A 19,515-nucleotide genomic window follows, 5' to 3' on the forward strand; every position below is an offset into this window, starting at 1 on the left:
ATAGTCGACTCCTACATTTGTGAACGGACGCAGGAATGGGGTGAGTCTTTGTTCCGGTAGTTGTGCCATTCGAGGGTTCTGTGCCTTACACTTCTTTACCTTGCAGTGTCTACAGGATTTCATAGCCCTATCCACGGCTGCTCTCAAAAACGGAATGTAGAACCGCTGCCGGATTTCGTTAACTACTGTCTCTCTATTAGCGTGTGCGTGCCGCTCATGGTAGTGTCCTAGGAGTAACGACGTTATGGTATGTTGTGAAGGTAAAATCACCGGAAATTTTGCATCATATGGGATTTGAGACGCGTTAGCAGTTCTTCCATTGAATCGTATAATTCCATGCTCATCGGTAAACGGGTCAACGTTATATAATGGACTTGCACGCTCGATAGTGGAGTTTATCTCATTGCCGTCGTTTTTCGATAGTATAGCAAGCTCTTTTGCGTAGTGGTCTCTTTGAGCTATTTTAAACAAAGTGATCTCAGCGAAGTGTAGTTCCTCGGATTCGAAAGGAACGATTTTGGCCTTTTCATTCGTTTTGATAAGGTGAGATTGTTTTTTAGTAGCTTCTAAGGTTTTTATTGCTTTGCCTATTTGTTTGAGTCGGCAATTAGTAATGAATCGACGAATTGTGGCTACTGTTCTGACCAACACTTTCCATTTAGAAAATCGAGACGCGTCTATCAAGGGACTTTCTATGGTCGCTGTTGAGTGAGCAAGTAGTGGTACCCGTCTTTCTTCACTTGTGTGGGCTATTATATTTTGTTCCGGCCATCATTCCTTTGGGCGATAAAGGAATGCCGGACCATTTATCCACCTCCCTTGTGCATGTATTTCGGTGTCTCTATTCCATTTGGTTAGGCTGTCGGCTGGATTTTCTTTGGAGGGTATATACCTCCACTCCTTAAGGTCTGTCAGCGTACGGATCTCTCCGACCCGATATGCGACATATTGTTTAAACTCTCGTGGAGGTGAACGAATCCAAGAGAGCACGACTTTTGAATCTGTATGGATATATCTTTCTGTAATATTGAGGTCGTGATTCTCGCAAACGGTCTTCATCATTCTTGCTCCAAGCAGGGCTGCTTGTAGTTCAAGCCTTGGCACGGATAGGTGTGTAAGTGGTGCCACTTTACTTCTCGACATCACAAGTGCACAGCGAACATTGACTCCTTCCACCAATCGAAGGTACGCAACGCAACCGTAGGCCTGTTCACTTGCGTCCGTAAATACGTGCAACTGTACTGCTTGTGAGGTGTTGAAGTGAGTTTCATGGAAGTACCATCTTGGAAGTTTTAGTTTGAAAATGTTGGGTAGTATGGTTATCCATTTTTTCCATTTTACTAGCTCCTCATCTCCCATTAATTCGTCCCAGTCTATACGCGCTCGCCAGAGATCCTGCATTAATAAACGTCCGTGGATCAATGCGGGAGCTACAAAACCCAACGGGTCGAAGATGCTCATGATTACTCTTAGAGCCATTCGCTTTGATGGTCGTTTCCCTTCAAGCACGTAGGGTGTCAAATCTTTGTGCCACGAGGAAGCAAATTGAAGAGTGTCTGTGATTGGGTCCCATATGATCCCAAGTACTCTTGTTTCAATACTTTCAGTTGACTTAAAGGTAATTGGGTTTTGATTGGCTTCGGATTTTTCCATGCATTCTAATATTGCTGGATCGTTGCTTACCCAGTTACGCATATTAAATTTTGCCTGAGAGTGAATGTGTTTCACTTGTTTCACCCTTTCTATCGCCTCTGCTGTTGTGTCACAACTATCGAAATAATCGTCCATGTAGGTGGAACGTTTTATAGCGGCTGCTGCGATAGGGAATTCAATTGAGTGTTCGTCAGCGTTGCGGTGCATAATATACTGAGCCGAACAGGGAGAGCAAGTGGCACCAAAGGTTGCGACGTCCATTAGGTATACGTCCGGTTCTTTGTTCTTGTCGAATCGAAACAAGAAACGTTGGCTGTGGGTGTCTTCGTTTCTAATTCGAATCTGGTGGAACATCTTCTCTATGTCTCCACCGAAGGCTATTCGCCTTTGCCTAAACACACACAATACTTCTGGCAACATTGTTAATAGATCGGGCCCTTTAAGAAGTTGAGTTTTTAGAGACACTCCATCAACCTTTGCTGCAGCATCCCAAACTAGTCGCTTTTTCGAGGGTTTTTTAGGGTGAGATACGACATTCAGCGGAAGGTACCAAACTTTGTCAGAGTTAGCATTTTCGAGTTCTTCTCTTGAAGCTATGTGTGCGTAGCCTTTCTTCACATAGTCTTCAATTTGTTGGTATACTTCTTTTTTCAACTCTGGGTCTTTATCTAATTTCTTTTCAAGAGCAAACATTCTTTTCATCGCCATTGGTTTGCTGTTGGGAAAACAAATGTCGTCGCTTTTCCAAAGAAGACCGGTTGTAAACCTGCCGTCAATCTTTATGGACGAATTATGCAAAATCGATTTCGCTCTCTCTACGTCGTTGGGCTCCGGGATTGGGCCTGCATACGTTCCGAAATCTTCTAGCGTAAATTGTTGTCGCAGTAACTCGTTGAGTTCGCGATCCACGTCTACATGCACGTCGACCACGCTACCTGTTCCTTCATCGCGTAGCTCACCGCGGGAACTATTTTGTACTGCAACATTGCCTGGTGATGAAAATTGGCAAAGAGGTTCGCTCACCGATTGTTGTGCAGATGTGTGACCTTCCTGAGTAGCTTCATTCACTCCCTCTTCGCGATGGGTTCCGCGGGAGTTTTCGTGTGGGGCCTCAGGGAAAGGACCGCTTGTTGTTCCCCCTTCGCGGGAGTCGACGCAGGAACATTCCTCCAGTTGACTCTGGATTTGATGGATTCCCAGCATCATCTTTGTAGCACTCTCGTTGTTTGGGCCGTAGATGGCCCAGCCTAGGACGCTTTTCACAGCGATGGGCTCGTCGGGCTGTCCGAACCGTGTCTCCAGTGGCCGTATCAGGTTCACATCGCTGAGTCCGATTAGCAGGGTGGGTCTTGCCGTCTCCAGCGATGTTGTCGGAAGGTGCTGTAGATGAGTAAAAGTACTTATCAGTGTGTCGTAATTAAAGTTATTAGACCGGAGACTTAGCTTGTTTATGGTGTGGGCGGCCGCTATTTTGTAGCGCCGCCCTCCCCCCTTCGCTGATATCTCGAAGCTCACGCGGCGAGACCCTTCTTCTTTCCGGGATACGTCAGACGTCCAACAAAGCTCCAATGGATCTGCCTCTCCGTTGATCCCCAATTGTAGAGCCAGGTCCGCTTCCACAAGGGTAACAGATGATCCCTCGTCCAGGAAGGCTACTGCATCTACGGCTCTTCCATTATTGTAGACAGTCACGGGAACGATGCGAAAGATTGCCGATTGTTTCGAGAGGTGATGCGCTTGGTAGTGCACCTCTCGATATGTGTTCTGGCCACGGTGCAGCAAGGTATGATGTCGTTCGCTGCATCCTGGGACACGACACAGGAATCGCGATCGGCACGGTTTGGACCCGTGTTTATTAAGGCAGGTCGAGCAGAGTTGAAGTTTCGCCACGTTTTCGCATCGCTCGTCCACGTTCAACCGTTTAAACACCTCGCAGTGTTTGACAACGTGTCCACGTATGGCGCAAAATAGACACTTGACGTGGCTGGGTAGAGGAGCATTCGGAACACTCGTAGTCGGTTCCGTTTCAGCAGGTCGTGCGTGGACGTGTGAATGGAAACTTCTAGAGCTCCTTGAGTTATCTGTTCGGGGGGGAACATAAGCGGTAACGTCGCATGCGTCATCTACCAAAGCCTCCATAAAATCTCCGAAATGCTTCAATGTTGGTTCGGCAAATTGGTTTTTATACCGAGACCATTCTAGCCTTCTTGTAGCCGGTAGTTTTTCCACCAGATCCGCCAATAGCTCGGGGTTGTTGAAATGGCTTTGCATGTTGCTAAGCGTTAGGTGGTCACACAGGTTTATCACTTCTAGGCCGAACGTGATCAGGCTGTTCAGTTGTTCGGGTTTCGGTGGATCGAGTTTTCGCGCGTTATCCGTGAGCAGCCTAATGAGCTGGGCCGGTTTTCCAAAAAGCTTTTCTAGTCGCTTGATGATGAGAGGCGCGGCATTGGGTAACCTCAGCTTTGACTGGACGGCGTCTCGAGCGGGGCCTCTTAAACATTCTACCAACCTGATGGTATTTTCACCGTCCGTGTAGCCACAAGCTTTTGTCGTCTCCTCGTAACAGTTGAGAAACACTGCCCATTCCTTTGAGCATCCGGAGAATATTGGTAGCTTTTTCGGAAACATATCTCGCGCGATGCTCTGCGCTGCTGTCCGCACGGGTGTTTCGAGCGGGATTGACGAGCTTACCAATTGCCTGTATTGCGTTGGGAGTTCTCTGGGTTGTGCAATGTTATGCGCCGTCGTTCGTGCAGGCATCTCCAGCGGGGTTGACGAACTTGCCTGCAGCTTATGCTGCGAGGAGGGTTCAGCTTCATTTCGAACTGTTGGGTTGGCCGTTGTTTCTCGCTGTTTCTGTTCCTGACGCTTCACCCATTCAGCTGTTCTATCAGTTTTGGCGATGGAGGAATAAACTGAGAGATTTTCCAGCTCATCTTCCAAGGCATTTTGTAGCGTTTGATGTTGCAGTTGCATTTCAGCCATTTTTGCCGTAATCTCGGCTTCCATTTTCTGCTTCTCCGCCAGCAGTTTTTGTTTCTGCAACTCTTGCTCCTTCTCCAAACGTTGGAGTGCCACTTGTGCCGATATACGTGAGGAGCTGGAGGCAGATTTTCTCGAGTGGCTTTTGGCAATGGTAGGGACTTTTAGAGGCTTAGCTGATGGTTCCTCGCTAGTACCAGGCATCGACTCCGATCTCTCTGCACTTTTAAGAGGATCGGGCTGCTGGCTTGGTCCTGCTGCAACCGCCATCGCTTTCTCGCTCTTCGGGCGCCTCGTCTTCTTCGACGGTCCTGGCCCTTTTCCTACGCACTTTTCACACACCCAGTACTCTTCTGCCACACTTTCAGCAACTCCGGCGCAACTAAAGTGGCACCACTTTTTACACTCTTGACACTGCACCATGTCATCGATATCGTTTGGCGAATCGCACATTATACACTCGCACTTATTCGCGGGCATTTTGGTAACACGAAACTTTTAACGAAAAGTTTTTAAAGATTGTTGCGACGATCGCTTAGCAAAGATATTTTGAAAGAAAAGGCGCGAGTAGAACTTTTAAGAGCGAGAATTGCTTTTATTTTTCTTCACTTTAAAAACGTTTCTTTTGCACCGTTTCTCCTTTGCTACTGCCCTTGATTTCGTTCAAGCGCGCTTCTTATGTCTTTGACCTCAGTCGACCCTTTCTTTGACCGATCTCTGATTTGTCCCTTTTCGGGAATATCTAGTTGTACTCCTCTGCCGTTTTCGTCAGTTATCCCTTTCTCCTGCTTAGATAGCGCCATCTGTTGTTTGGTAGCAGAGTGAGTGCGCTCGATCTTGTCCTGGTCTCTAAACGTCACTCGGCATATCACAACATACCGACTGTCAGTTATGGCCTCGTGGTGTTTATGTCAACAATAATAAAATTTAATAAATTCAATAATAAATCCGATTTTACACGCATCAGGGGGGCCTCCTAAGGTTGGGTACTCCGTTTGTTCTTGCAAACATGAGAAATCCAAAGACATCCTTTTCCATCACTAGAGGATAAAAATAAGATGCCAAAAGGACTAACTGAAAGGACCTTGTATCAAAACCACCACACCCAAAAAAAAAAAAACTTTTTGAAACTTCACAAAACAACCCACTTCAAAAAAAAATAAAATAAAAATAAAAATTGCGCATCGTTTACTGATACGGTCACATCTGTACCCATATGATAATGGGGATTTATTTCTAGGGCAAACGGGGTGTGAGGTAGAGAGAAACAGGTTGCGACGAGGGAGAAGCAGGATAGTTTTGGAGAGAGAGGAATGAAACCAAGGGGGAAACGAATAGCCTCACATACGGAGAGCGAGAAATGTCAAAACAAACCGTTCGAAACACATTCAAACAAACGAGGACGCTTCGCGAGCCGGTGTTTGTGAAATTTATATTTTGTTATTTTAAAGTGATTTAAAGTGTTTCAGAGAAGAAAATGGACCAGATAAAGCAGTTGAAGAAGAGTGGGCTGTTAAGGAAGCGAGCACTGGCAAGGATGGGTGAAATGAAGAAGAAATGGGTGGCTGAAAATCAACCCGGTCCGAGTACGAGTATGGAAGTGCAAGGTAAGCGATTTTCATCATCTTTTACGCACGTTAAACTCGGTATCAAGTTTATATTTAATAGTTGTTTTAAAAAGAAACCACATTTAGCTGTGTGTAACTCTGAGTATACGAAGTGCGTATACTTTTTGTCAGTGGTGCGTTAAACGGTGGGCGGACTGGGCGGCCGCCAGGGGCCCCGTCGATCTAGGGGGCCCCGTCATTGTGGATGTTCGACTTCGTATCGCCTTCATTGTGGATGTTCGACTTCGTACCGATTCTCCCCCCCCCCCCCCCCCCTCTGGTTGGGACTTTTACCATCTATTTCAAAAAGACACATTTTTAATTAATTCATTTTTCCCATCGCTTTACTCACTGTATTTTGTCGAGGGCCCCGAACTGCAGAAAACCGGGGCCCCATACTACTCAAAGCAGCACATTAAATGTTCTAAGAAATCTGCCAATACTTGCATCAAAGCTGCGCTGCGACACGCGCGCACAGCTCAAATCAATACCTCATCATCGTTGGCGCAAAGTATTGGACAGAGCGAGAAACCGTCAATTTTTGCTGGTGTGGGTGGCCTGTGCACGAGACACCCAGACCCACAACCACGCAGAGCAACTTGCTGCTAAAATGGAATACACAGAACGCTGCGCGTAACTACCACCGAAAACCCGTTACACAACACAAGCATACAACACACCCAAACAAAAGTTTAAAGACCCCGAAACACAATATCAATACACCGGCTCGTAGCCGGTAAAATTAGCAGGAAAAATTGACTAACATCAAGCAAGCAACGGTGCTCCAGTGGGTAGAGGTTTCATTCGAGAAACGATTCCATCGATATCGATGTGTGCGCTTTTCAATTTGGCTGGGATGAAACGTGCCTGCGCTTGTCTGGGGGCCCCTATACTTGTTTTGCAGATGTGTGCCGAAAACAGACAGCTGTTTTCACGCGAAAAATGGTATTCATATCTCAAGCCTGAGATCGTGGAGCGTGCCTGCTTTTAACGCAAAACCTTAAATTTTCACGCGGGGCCCTACTCAACTTTTGTGGTCAACTGACAAATAGGGGAAATCGGGAAGGGGTGGTATTCATATGTCCAAAAAGGATCTGGGCCATGTTAATATTAAAATGATGTTTTATCACTATTTACATACAACTTTTTGCGTGAAGACAAGATAAAAAACCGTTACAGCTATGCTGAAACTAAAACTCAAAGGTGGTTTACGGGGCCCCAACTATTATGTGGACTCTTCGATGAAGGGGCCCCTTCGGTAAGGGCCCCCGTCGGTAAGGAGGCCCCGTCGATAAGGGGCCCCGTCTACAAGGGGCCCCGTCAATGAAGGGCCCGTCCATTTGGTGTCTTGGTGTGGATGGTCGATGCACGAGCTCACCAAAAAATACGCGGAGACACTTGCTGCTAAAATCCAATGCACAGCACACAGAACAGAACGCTGCGTTTAACCACAAAGAAAACCCGTTACAACAGCCACAAGCAAACATCAGACTCAGACAAAAGTTTAAAGGCCCCTATACAAAATTTCAATACACCGGCTCGTAGCCGGAGAAATTAGCAGGAAAAAATGACACCCAGCTCGCGTCGCTTTAAAAAGCCTAGGAAGGTCGTTTGGTCAACGGTGGGTTCAGTGGGTTGAGGTTTCATTCGAGGAATGGTTAAATCGATGTCATTGTGTGCGCTCTTGGCTGGAATGAACCGTCCTGTTCTTGTATGCGGGGCCCCTGCTACCGCTTTGCGATTGTGTGCCGAAAGCAGACAGCTGTTTCACACGAAAAATGGTATTCACATTCCTGGCCTGGGATAGTGGATTTTGTGTGTCTTGCATTACAAAAAAATCTTGTGTTTGCATTACAAAAACTAAAATTTTCATTCTTCACCCTAATCGAACACATCAAGTTTGTGGACCGAAGAGAAAGGGAAATGGGAAAGGTTTCAGTTAGAAGGAAGGGGGGAAGGTTATAAAAATACTCAAGGAACCTATGGACCATGTTCATTTATATATGGTTTTTATCGAATATTTCAATTTTTGCGAATACAACAAGACCAAAAACCGTTACAGCTGCATCTACATACAGCCATATATAGCCATAATACGAAGAACAATCTCCATTGCATCGGCCATTTGGGGGCCCCGTTGATGATCCCATCGATTGAGGGGCCCCTTCCATTTGGTGTTGTCAACCCAATATACCCCCATTTTCCCTCCGGGGATTATGTTTACAATCAGATTTACTATTACTACCAGACCTATCAGAAGCATATTTATTTTATTTATCAGAAGCATTTTACTATCAGAAGCAGAAAACATTTGCCTTTTTAACATGTGCAATATTTTTACCTTAGTTGGAAGCGCAGAACGCTGCGATACATGCCCACCGATCAAAACAATATCATTTCATCATCGTTGGCCCAAAGCGTTGGATCAAATGCATTGAACGCTACGCACGAATTGGGTAAAGCGAAAATCCGTTACAAGAGATGCCTCACGCAAACTACATGCACATAAGACATTAAAAGGCTCCGAAACCGATCTCAATACAACGGTTCGTAGCCGTAGAAATTAACAAGAAAAATTGGCTGACACCAAGCACGCTCTTTTTATCTGTTGAGGTTTCATTCAAGAATCGATTCCGATGTCGATGTGTGCGCTTTTTAATTTGGCCTGTGTTTATGTTATCACGCAAAAACTAAGAACTCGTGCCCCTGCTATCTTTTGGGGACTGTACGAAGTGATGGTGGAAAAGCAAGCTGTTGAAGGGTTTGAGTCAAATTTGAAAGGGTCGACGGAAAGGAAATATCGATATGAATGATCGCGTAAAATTTGACGGCAGCGGTCGGCAAAGTCCGGCCCGCCACAATATGCAGTCAGGCCCGAGAAAATATTTGCGCGATTTTGAAAGATAGGAAGATCCTATTCATTACAAATTAACTGAACATATTTTCATATGACAATTCATATCGTTGAACTATTCCAAATTTGATCACCATAACATGGATTGTCGGACCAATCAATATGGTCAAATTTGAGGAGAAATTAGAAAAAAGAAACGAATAATTCCATAAAAACCTGGCTGTTGATTTTACAAGAACAATGGTTACACACTATTGCTTTTTAAGGATGCAACGATTTTCTTGGAGCTTTTTTTTAAAGAAATGCACTATCAATTGGTCTGACCTGGCCTTACTTGTCCGTGGCCTCATAATAGTACTGAACGATTGTACGTTTGTCTCGATAATTTTTCAGCTGTTAAGGTTTTTGTACCATCTTCAGATATATCCTGAAAACATTTTGCAACATGGAAGGAAGGGTACATTCAGAAGCGATATTGCGATTTTGCTTAATTGTTTTGAACTTTTTATGACTTTTGCACAGTATGCTGCAGACTCTTAATTGAAGAAACTTTACAATCAATTTTAGTTATTTAATAAAATGAATTTGAAACTTGCTTGGATGATATAATAATTTAAGAAAACCAATAACCAATCGCATTGTTTAATATCATAAACCAGTTATTTGGGTATTAACTGTAAAATATGTGTAAAAAAATGCATTCTCCTGGCCCTCACCGCTCGATCATTTAGAAAGCAGCTGATCTAAAGCAGTGGTCTCCAACCTGTGGTCCGTCGATTACTTGAGACAAAAATACTGCAATACAAGGTATTTCCAGTTACTTTCGAATGAAAATATTATTTTACCCGCGTGCAAGAAGTTATCGCTCTGACCGATTGAAAATGAAGTGGCCGTAATTCGAAGCAAGACATTCAGTATTCATTGTAAAGGTAAACACCAACGTAAAAGCAAAATATTGTTTTCATGTTATGCTCACGATGACGATTTTAAATCTTAAAAGATTTTAAATTTTTAATCGTCCGTATTATGAAACACGAGCTGGAAACTGTAAAGTAGGAAAGAAAATATCGTTTAGAACCATCGTTCTTGTCAATAAAAGACAAATGTAACTAACTTAGCGAAAACGATAACTTTCCGACCTTTAACTTCTTTTGAGTATAGATAAAACCAACTCCGATCATGGCAGGTCAGATTTGTTCGGATTATCAGGATAGGACTAAGCCCATCCATCATTTATCGACTATCGAACCAAACCAACCCCCCCCCCCCCCCCCCCCGTCGATGGATTTGGTGAAGGGGCCCCGTCTACCATAACGCCTAGGGCCTCGGAGAGGCTTGACCCGCCGCTGCTTTTTGTGCATTTTGGTGCACGCTCTGGGCCGGTGACCGTACGAGTTTTTGTAAAACATTTCTGACCGTTTTTCAGTTTTGCGTCAGACCGCAAGCTCAAAAGTGTTTTGCTGAACGCACAAATCACAAATGCACTAATTTATGTACGCTTTTATGGACGTATTTAGTAATAAAGTCTTTTTGTTTCAGGTCCGGAAGTTGTGGTTGATGGCGTTGCTGAGGAGTGCATGATGGATTTCCCCTTGTCGGAGGAGGAGGATGTATTCATTTTATCCGATGATGAAGATGAGGATGAAATAATCGAATACATCGAGAACGAGAGCGAAGAGGATGATAAAGATGAAGAAGATCATCTACTGAATGAGGAAAATAATAGTTCAGCTCAACATCCGATGGCCAAGCGGTTGAGAGTTTGGGCTTTATCTCATAAGATACCTCATTTAGTATTGAATGATCTTCTTCGCTTGGTTCGCGAAACAACGGACATTCCTCTTCCTCTAGATTCTAGAACGCTCCTTAAGACACCGGTTGCTGTGGGCAAGGAAATAGACGCGGTAGCTGGCGGTGAAATGTGGTATCATGGCATTGCGAAATGTATGCAAAGTTGTTTTCGGTAAGACAGATTGTGCTTAGCTTGATAACATGTACCATGTAATGGTATAACTAATGCATAGGTAACATCAGAACTAATGCATAGGTAACATCTACTGTGTTTCATTTTAGGAAGCTGACTCCTTCGGTCAACGAAATATTAATAAACATATTCGTAGATGGGCTACCGTTATTTAAGAGCGGGCCAAAACAGCTATGACCCATATTGGTGAAGCTTGTAAACGTCCCAGAAGCTCCCATATTGGTGGTTGGCGTGTTTTGTGGCTTATCCAAACCGGAAAATGTCGAGGACTACTTGCGCCCACTCGTTGATGAATTGAATCGCCTACACGATGACGGAATTGTTATCAACAACAAAAAAATAAAAATCACCCTTAAAGCTTTCCTGGCAGATTCTCCAGCACGAGCATTCATCAAAGGTAAGCAATGGAGAATAATACAGAGCTGAATAAGTTAACAATATTTATGTATCTTTTTTCCAGGTGTAACATACTTCAACGGCGCTTGCGGTTGCATAAAGTGCAAAATCGTAGGAAAATTTGACAAGAGCGCACGGAAGATGATATTTGAAGGCGTTGCTGAGGAGAGGATCGCATCCAGAAATTTCAACATATGATTGTGAGAATACGCTGCAGTTTATGAAAAGGCTAGCAAGACCAGGACCGAGAATATTAAATCAAATAGTTTGCAGGCTTGCTGAGCTTAGGGAAACACAAGTAGCAGTTAGAAAGGAGGAAAAACAGTATCCCATTTTCAAATTCAGAGGAGAGGAAGTAATTTTATTCGTTAAGGAAGGTTTAATGCTAAGGAAAGGTAATAGGAATGGATGGTTTTTGACGAAGGATAGGGAGATCATCAGGTATAGTGCAGCATTAGAAGAATCTGGAAAGGTTTACATAATAGGACATTTGTTAAAGAAGAAGAAAGTCAGCTTTAGTACTCCGTGTAGTTCAGATATCATATTTAATTACGAAGGTGAAATAGCAGATTTATCAAAAGAATTAGGTAGGGTTCCTATAGATAGTGTGATGTGTAAGCTTGTAGCAATTTCATTAGATGAAGGAATAGGGTATCATTTCAGTCCATTACTACATACTTTAGCTGAATAGGTTAGATAGGGTTTCATTAAGATAGATTAAGACGTTTTAATTGTTCCATGCAAGGCAGCAATGCTTTGACAAATTTCCTTTTTTTTTCTTTTTCAGCTGGCTAGCAAATGCTTTGACGCTTTTATGCATCTTTGAACTCCTATCCCAACCTCCACGTGGTGCTAGCTGGATTATATTTATTGCAGAATTTGTTACAGTAATTCTGCAATTTTTATAAACTAATAGGGAAGGGGGCTTTTAAAACTGGTAATATAAAGGACTAATAAACGATGATTACAACATGTCAACCATATACATACTAGCAGTTCGGTTTTTTCATTAAACTTATTGCTACTAGATTTTAACAATTGAAAGAAAGGGGTTTTCTATAATTGGAGCTAGATGGAACCTGGCAGTTGGGTGATTTTCTTTAATAAAATATGCGCCAATTGGTATGAAAGATCATGGTTTCATTAGAACGAAGTAAACGTTTGTTGTAAAAGTTCATTTGTTATTCAATTATATAGCTCTTATTACTTACATAACTAGTTAACAAACCATCACATCTTTTAAGAAATTCATCTTTGTCATCCTTTAACAATAAAACAAAATCACAGCAATTCTTCGGTTTTTCGTTTTTTTGCTTCGCTTGCAGTCAACGCATTCCCTAGTTTCTTCATAAGAAACTTTTTTACTAATGTATCCGTAGCCTCAAGATAATCGTTACCTCCTACAACTCTCAATAAGTGAAGTACATTTCTATCATATGATCATATGATGGACATTTCTATCATAATCTCCGTCAAAGCTTCCACGGAAAAGGGAGTAGTAGATGAAGGCATATTCGTTTTAGGTGTTTCTATTTGTACAGATGGAAGTACGGGAAGACGGGATTTCGACAAATCACTGGTATTAGAAATCGATCCAGAAGATTGAGGCAAATTCAAAGGTTCCACAATTGGTCGGTAGACTGTGGGAAGGACCGGAAGGGGCTTATGGGGTGCCTTAAAAAAATTGTCTAACGGACGGGGTACACATGCATTTTGTACTAAAGGGCTGGTTTCGCTGATTACAAGCACAGGAAGTCGGGATGTAGTTAGTGTGCCAGATCTGGAACCGGAGGAGGAAAGCGATTTTGATGGCATTATTTTATCACTTTGCGAAATGACATTGGATGATGCAACTGGCACATGATGTGGTTCGATGGTTTTAGAATCCATATCTAAAAGAAACGAAAAACATGTAACATTATTTTGTTCACTGATAGCGTAGGAAGATGTGTGCCACCCAGTAGCCGACAACAGTGACCACGGGAACAGCGCAACACCGGTAAGGTTAATACTTCAAATTTCTACTTACAGTCTTCTCTGTCTTTTCTCCAAATACAGCAATCAAGCAAGCAAAATCACAGCATGGCAGATGGGATGCGAGAAGATCCGCCTACAAATCACAGCACTCACAAAAGTAAATAAAGATGGCAAGCCAGCCAAGCCGGGTGCGCACAGTAACACACACACATATCCACATTGACAAAGCGCGTACATAAAAGCGCGGCTTTTTTTATGGAATCTTCGAATCGAAAATGACATTCGAAAACAATTTCGAATGTGTGAAACTATACTATCCTTGGTAAAAACGTACCTTGGTTTATGTTCACCTTGATGCATTCAAAATGACAGCAAACCTCTTGTTTTGCTGAAATCAGGAGGTTTTGAGGTGAATTTGTGGTGAAAATTGTTATATGGGTACCCATATAACAATTTTCACCACAAATTCACCTCAAAACCTCTTGATTTCAGCAAAACAAGAGGTTTGGTGAATATGACGTCATATGCAAACGGCGGTTTGCGAAAAAAGGGGGTGGGGCCACGGCCGTGCGTGGCTTATACCTGTATCCGCTCTGTTCGCTCTGTATTTGTATTTATGTGTGTATTGTGCACAGCTGTTCTTGGTGCGTTGTGGCTTTTAATCTGAGGGCGGATCTTCGTTTCTCTCGCACGTTTTTTTTCGCTGCGTTTCTTTGCTGTGATTGAAGAGAATATTGGAGGAAGAGCGTAATCATTTAGGTTTTCATACTTTACCGGCGTTGTGTTGGATCCATCGTCAATGTTTTCGGCTATCTTGGTTGCACGTACCTGCCTACGCTATGAGTGAACAAAATACTATTCAATGCGTTCTTGTTTCTTGCCATCAATCTCTACGCAAAATAAGTGGCCGAGCGAGTCTTGGAGATCGAAATGATTCTTTGAGTTCGCTAGAAGGTCTCGAGAAGAAAAACCCTAGCGCGCTCGCATGTCAATTTGTCTTTGTTGTTTTCTCCATCTAAGAATCATAAATGTGGCCATTAAGGGCCAGCTACTAGCGATGTATAAATTTGAAAAAAAAAAAAACACCGGAATCGCTACCGAATTACTCCACAATAATCGCAAGTTGTGAAAGGTAGATGCAATCTCGGTAATGTTTGGTGTCATCTGTTGTAGTCGACCAGGACTGGCCGGTTGCGTTAGTCGGTAACTTCAGCCGTCGTATTCGTTGGATCCATCCGAAGCCGATTCCAAACAGCTCGTGACGGTTGCGGATGGCTTCGGACGGTTCCAGGCGAATGCGTCGATGGGCAAAGGTAGTCATTCAAACTTTCCGATTTTACGTACAAAACGGCCGTAAATACAAACGGTATAGAAGAATACACATATATATATATATATATATATATATATATATATATATATATATATATATATATATATATATATATATATATATATATATATATATATATATATATATATATATATATATATATATATATATATATATATATATATATATATATATATATATATATATATATATATCGATTATATATATATATATATATATATATATATATATATATATATATATATATATATATATATATATATATATATATATATATATATATATATATATATATATATATATATATATATATATATATATATATATATATATATATATATATATATATATATATATATATATATATATATATACAGTTATAGCTAGTATAACTTTATTCAAATAAGGTTGTGTTGAACTATTGCTTAAGCATTTGCACTGGGAATTCTCTGACAGCAGCTAGTTTCCGCTGTCAGTTGAGCACATCAGTCCGGTCCCTTTTTATTACAACCGTCGACAAGGAAGGACGTTAATAAAGAACGGGGAGTAACAAACGATAACTGGCACAGCCGAAGCTTTCGAACGACAAAAAAAAAAAAACCCTAATCAACGTTGCTTATCCGGTACATCCAAGGCGGTTCAACTGGTGAACAATTAACGATTATTTTCGGAGAGTATTGGACTTCGAAAGGCGAACCCGAGCAACCGGTTTACCCATCTCTGGCGGAATACCAGCGGATTTGTGCTGCTCGATAGACGTGACCTGGCATTAACAATACAATTGTGAGTATAGGTTTGCGATACCGAGCGAATAATGGAGAAGACCGTCGAAAATTTGCAAGCGCAGATAAACGATCTAGCTAGGAGGTTAGCGGAAAGACAAATAGTAGAACAGGTTGACGCGGCGGTGAAATACACCCAGCTTCCCGACACATTAAAGTATCTACCGGAATTTACGGGCGATAAAAATACGTTAACCACATGGATCGACACAGTGGAAAGGACATTGATCCTTTGTCAAGAGTCAGAAGGAAGTGCGGTGTATCAAATGTGGTTGGGACACGTGCGAAATAGAGTAGTTGGCAAGGCAAACAAAGCATTACTGACGAAGAACTGTCCACTTAATTGGACTACAATGAAACAAATCCTAAATAAACATTTCTCTTCGAAAAGGATTTTATCCAATATTGTGTCAGATATTTTGGTTCTAAAGCAAAATAGTCTATCGCTTAAAAATTATATCAGTGTGTGTGAGGAACTTTATTATGAGCTTAACACAAATATTTATCAGGACCAAATCAATGCGGGGCATGAGTGTGCAATTATGCGTGTGATGACGATCACTATAACGAACGCGTTTATCGATGGTTTAAATTATGATTTGCCTAGACTGATTAGAACAAGTAAACCTGAGTCACTAGAAGATGCATTTAAGGCAACAAGAGAATTAACAGAAGTACACGTTAGAGAAAAACAAAGGAATCAGTCGACAGATAAACCTTCGGTAAGAACGAATCATTCTGCACATTATAATCGAAGTGATACTAATGAAGCAATGGATGTTGACCCATCCACGCGACAGTCAAACAATAGTCGATCGAATCGGCGATCAAATGAAATCCAAGGAAATAGGCAAACAAGTTATTTTAAGCCAACAGGCCAACCATGTTTTCATGTCGAAGAATTAACTAATGTCCATCAGAATGAATCAGATGAAGTTAATGATGATTTAAATTTTCACATGGCTCAACAGCAAAAAGACCAAACATAGCTAACAGTATACCATTTGTTACAATTCGCACCAGCAGTGGGAAACTATTAAACTTTCTCATAGATACCGGAGCAAACAAAAATTAGATACGTAAAAGTTTAGTTAAAATTGAAAATTGTCGCTTTACAAAACCATTGGCTGTACACAGTGTACATAGGTTGTTCAAAGTGGATAGATTTGTGGATTTCGATCATTTTCCTGGAAACCCTTGTTCGGAAAAATGCAGGTTCTATGTGTTTGATTTTCATCCGTTCTTCGATGGTCTGTTAGGTTATGAATCTTTGAAAAAACTAGATGCAAGTATCATAACGGCAAATAACACTTTAAAAATAGGCCAAACTATTATTCCTTTACATAAAAAAAATTGTGAAAACGAAATTACGAATTTGGAAAAATATGAATATAAAATTACTCCTGTACAGACCCCGTACGAAACTGGTGATTTTTATTTGGAGAAGGAACTTGAACTTTTTTCTAATGTTTTTATTTTGCCTGGAGTATACAGTTAAGAAATCATGTCGCTAATGTTGCTATTTTCAATTGCAATGCGTCAAAAATGGCTATAGAGATCCCAAAACTGATGGATTTTGAAATTAATAATTTCGAGATTCCATCTGAATCAACATTTATTTCTAATTTGTCCAAAAATAATCTCGATAACTTTCTTGACAACATTAAAAATGATCATTTGAATTCAGAGGAGATAAAGAAGCTTGAAAAACTGCTATCAGATTACAAAGATATTTTTTTTGTGGAGGGTGATAAATTAACATTTACCAATGCTATCAAGCATCACATTAATACAAAAGATGACATACCAGTCTATACAAAATCATATCGCTATCCATATTGTCACAAAGAAGAGGTACAAAATAAAATAGGTTCCAGGGTATGTATGGGTTCATGATAGGTTTCAAGCAGTGTTACGAACGGTGACGTTCATCGACATAAAATTGTAAACATTCATTCGATTTGAAGCTTCCCATTCCCATCTCTCTCTGTCATTTGACATTCCCGTAAAAAAATGTCATTTGACATGAAGACATTTTCAAGATACATTCATTTGACATTCGCCAACCTGTATGAATCGTGAACTGTGTCGTATTGCAAACGGCCGTATTCATGTCAAACTACAACAGAGCGTGCGGTGCAAAGGCTTTCGTTTCACTAGTTTTTGCTATTTCACTAGAATCCCCATATTCAGCGACGATACACTTCATAATCCTCCGATCGTATCGATTTGTGTTGTTCAAAAAATGTCAAATGACATTCAGACTACATTGTTTACATTTCATGTCATTGCATCAGCCCTGACGGTAGCGACACGAATGAATTTCGTTTAATGACAGTAGTCTGACTTTTTCTTCTAATGCCGAATTTTGAACGAATCTTCTTTCTAACGCTTCCATTCGTCTAACAGCCATAGGATAACTGTCGGGAAAGTTTGGGCAATCGGTGTTCCATAATAAGTCTGTTTCGAAGCAGTTACCTGAATCTACTCGTTTTGTGGTTTCACTCAACAAGAGGTTTGAACGCTTTTCTTCTTCTGAGTTCAAGAAGTCAGTTGACAGTTGACAAATGTAGAGTGTGTCTGTGCATCTGTAGCTCCGTGTTGAATCGGGTTTTTAAGTGTGAATTTGACGAGAAGCATCCAATCAGTTGTTGTTATTATGACGCTAACTGAATGGGTGTGGTAATTAATATATAGTTTGATGGTAAAAGGATAAATATTTGTTTACGTTTTAATTTGTTGTGTGTAGCTTTTGAGTCAACGAAGAAGCGTCACTTACGGATGCGTTCTGATATTTTTATATTTATTTGCCTATGTGTGTGATATTCTTGTTCTGTTAAGTGTAAGGTAAGGTACGTGTCATGGAGTGCGTAAAAGACACATACTTGCCGGTGACTGTCCGTTGGTGTGTGTGGGTTGCGTCCAAGGCTTTCACGCAGATTGTACGAAAGTTAGTAGAATGGCTGCGCGTATGATCAATGAATCGACTAACATCGTTTTCTGTTGTGACGCGTGTGACAAAAAGAATGTAGGGATGAATGATTTGGGTAAATGCAAAGCGATACTAGATGCAGGCTTTGAAACCCTCATGAAAGAATTTGCTCTTAAATTTGAGATACTGAAATGCGATTTAGTTGAGACGCTTAACGCTAAACTCTGCCAAGTGCGAGCGTAGTGGTAAGGTAAATATGATACAAGTAGAAAAGCAAGTGGGATTAAATAATATGGGTGAAGATTGCTCTAATACATGGACGCCAAATAAGAATTCCTAACCATCATTGCAAACAAGTTCTAGTATGCAATCTATTTCGTATGAAAACGAATGGGTTACAGTGCGGAACAAGCGCACCAACGGCTCCGGAGCCGGCTCCGGACTAACGGCTCCGGAGCCGGCTCCGACTTTTTCCCGGACCGCACCAATGGCTGCGAAGCCGGCTCCGCACCAACGGCTCCGGAACCGTTGGTGCGCTCCGAAACGCCCATCACTACTATCAACACCATCGACACCACCACCAGCACCTGGGAGCCGTTGGCGACGACGAACGAGATGAGCTTCCTTTTCTGTACAACCTCTCGAGTCGAGCGGACGCGTTTTACCAAGCCCGGACGTGCTTTGTCAAGAGCTAGTTGGTGTTGGTGCCTGTGTGTGTTAGTCGCGATGTTGGAGAAAATTCTTTGATAGCGTCGCACATCTCGGTGGTCGAACAATGGATCATAGCAACAAAGGTAGGCAAAAAAGCGGACAATTTGGATGAGTTTTCTCGCAATGATTTCCCTGCCCGGGTGGTGCCCGGTCCACTTTCCCGCCCATTTTCTAACCACACAAATTCACACAGACGCCACCGGCTCGGATTCGTCGAACGATAAGTTTGATTTGGCGTCGCCGAGCTTTTACGAGCTGGACCGGCCGGCTATGTCAATCT

General features: G+C 41.9%; 1 long non-coding RNA gene across 1 annotated transcript; it reads right to left on the reverse strand.

Annotated features, from left to right (window-relative positions):
* Positions 1 to 12,769: 12,769 nt before the first annotated feature.
* LOC120952106 (uncharacterized) lies at positions 12,770 to 13,621 on the reverse strand. The gene is made up of 2 exons (XR_005751236.2): positions 13,509 to 13,621; positions 12,770 to 13,371 (listed from the first exon to the last, which is right to left on the reverse strand). It is a non-coding gene; the product is annotated as an uncharacterized LOC120952106 (long non-coding RNA).
* Positions 13,622 to 19,515: the final 5,894 nt, after the last annotated feature.

This window comes from Anopheles coluzzii, chromosome 2 (genome assembly GCF_943734685.1).
Source record: "Anopheles coluzzii chromosome 2, AcolN3, whole genome shotgun sequence".
Classification (NCBI taxonomy): domain Eukaryota; kingdom Metazoa; phylum Arthropoda; class Insecta; order Diptera; family Culicidae; genus Anopheles; species Anopheles coluzzii.